Here is a 2,652-nt window from a genome sequence, read left to right as displayed (position 1 = left end):
GTAAGGTGAGCCCGGGAGTTGTTTCTTATTCTTGTTTCATAATGGGTGTAAAGACCTCGGGCGGAATTTACTAAGCTGCGCCCTGCGTAAGCAATTTCTTAGCTAAAAAGTTGTTACCCTACAATATATATATTTATATAGAAACTTTATTTGGCTGGAAAATATTTTAAGTATAGCGGTGGTCGGAGCCCCTCAGTCCAGGGCCCCACTGGCCTCTGCCGCCTGCCTGACCTGGCTAATTAAGGACTTTTGTCCTGCCAAGTCGGAACGGGCGAGCTGTGCCTCCCACTGCTCCATTGAGATATTATTAGTGGGCCTATGAGGGTGCTTACTACACTCCCAGGTCACATGTATTAGTGTAGGTATGCCACCGCACCAAGGGCATGTGGCCCTATAGCGGGTGGGATACATGGGATTTAGCAGTTTTAGATGGGGGAATACCCCGGTCTGTATTTTGCGCCAATCGGCGGCCTCTTCCCCGCTAAGTTGTGGGTGAGGCGGCGGGTGTTACCCTACAATAAGATTGCAACCATAGTGGCAGCGCACTTAATTCGCGGCGTTGAATGAGAGAGAGAAGGGAACGAAGCTCGAAATACACGACAAAGAAGCAAAGGAGCGCAGTCAATTGAGAGGTTCAATTGAGGTTTGTGACCACGCTATCACCGTCGCGCCTGCTACTCCGACCAAGTGGTCCAAGTTCTCTAATGGCTTGGGCCACCAAGCATTTGTTCGGGGTCGTGATGCTATCGTGGTTGGGGCATCATCGTCATTCCAGCGTTGTCATTCCACATTATACCATCTCTTTAATGGCGTCATCGTCAAACAGTCGCCGTCAGGTCTCCATTGTTATACCATCACCGTCATGCCGTCGTAGTCTTGCCACCATCGTCACTATATACAGCTTCATCTTACAACTCTCGTGATGCCGTCACGCCGTTGTAGTTATGCAGGTGGCAGAGTCATCGTGAGGTCATTGTCATCATACACTCGTCGTTGTCCCATTGGCGTCATGCGGTTGTCATGCTATCGTCCTCACTGCATCGTCATCATACTGTCGTCGGCATGCCGACGCAATCGTTCCATCGTTATCATCGTAACTTCGACATCCGACTAGCATCGTGCCAATCGTCTTCATGCCCATAGGCGCCGACTACGGGGGGGAGGACGGCGATGCCGAAGCCCCGCTCCTAAAATGTCAGTAGCAGAGTCCTGTTACCCAAACCGTTTAAGGTTTCTTTTCAGTTGCCTCTACATTTTCCCTTACAATGTTATTGTGGCTAAAAGCTCACTGCATCATTGTTGACGCGGACGGGCACGGCTTTTATTCATACTTTCGCTTTATTTCTGAAAATCCTGGCAATAGGAAAACAAGCGCATTAGAAGCTCCAACGGCGGCTCCCTCATCCGTATTTTTTAACTCCAACATGTTATTTAAATTTCCAGTGTGAACACCATTCAGAGACACATGATATTTCAATGTGTACACAGGACAAAGTTTATTATTTTTTTAAAGAGAAAGACCTAGCCAACTAATAATTATTTCTAATGATATGGATAGTCTATGTCTAGAGAATCAATATGTTGCGGTATGTTCAACTCGCTACAAAATGCTTTGCACACTTTTTTGACACTGAAAAAGACCTGCAGACTTCAGTGACCCCTTCGGCAGAGTCTTTTATCAACGGTGTGTGAAATACACGTGAATGATATGTGTTTCAGCATTGCTTCTATTTCCTGTAGGAAATGCAAGCGACTCATGAAAACAAAACTCATAATAATTTACAGCATTTATTGAGGATGGAAACATCGCAACGTGCATGCAGAGGTCATATATATATATATATATATATATATATATATATATATATATATATATATATATATATACCTTAGTAACCGAAGTGAGGCCAAGCCTGACCATGCCGGATTCACTCGAAATCAGTATCAATAGCAGTCATGCGCATCAGAGCTTCTACTAGGACTCAGAAAAAAAGATCATTGCACCCCCCAATGATTACCAACAATTTAATACGGCACGCGGGCCGCGTAAGCGTCAACCGCACACAGTAATTTGCAGCTGCGGCAGGGCTAGATGAGAAGACGCGTGCTCTCCTCCCTATGCGCGCATTTGACCTCCAACTAACCCGAATATTGACGGCGTGGGAAGGTAATGTCGATCAAGCCGCCATCCTTTTCGGCTCAGTGTTACGCGCTTTTTCTCCCATCCACAGCGTATAGGTTGCTCACTCTTAAGACTGTTGGACTTTATACGGAATATCACAGCGACGACGACAGCGAAAACTTGCCTGGGGTGTCGATACATGCAATTGCAGTCGCAATAAAAGGAGAAGTATAAAACAGGCGTCGAGCTCGCTTCTACCGCGGCTGCGGATGTGGCAATGTGGACCGGCTACAAACACAGCATGAGCACCAACGACAAAACCGATAGTGAGCCCCTCGCTTATCGGTACTTCACCAGAACCCGTCTGACGATGAAAAGAAAGCGTATTTTCCACCGTATGAGCACCAGCGGAAACATAACACTAGGCGCGCGGGGAGACATCGCACGCGAAGGGACCCCAGCCATCTCGGATGGCCCAAGCTTGAACTCGGCGGAGATTAACTTCGAAATGAAGCGCGTGACCCACATAT

This window comes from Dermacentor silvarum, chromosome 7, assembly GCF_013339745.2.
Source record: "Dermacentor silvarum isolate Dsil-2018 chromosome 7, BIME_Dsil_1.4, whole genome shotgun sequence".
Taxonomy (NCBI): Eukaryota; Metazoa; Arthropoda; class Arachnida; order Ixodida; family Ixodidae; genus Dermacentor; species Dermacentor silvarum.
This window is presented reverse-complemented; position numbering follows the sequence as displayed.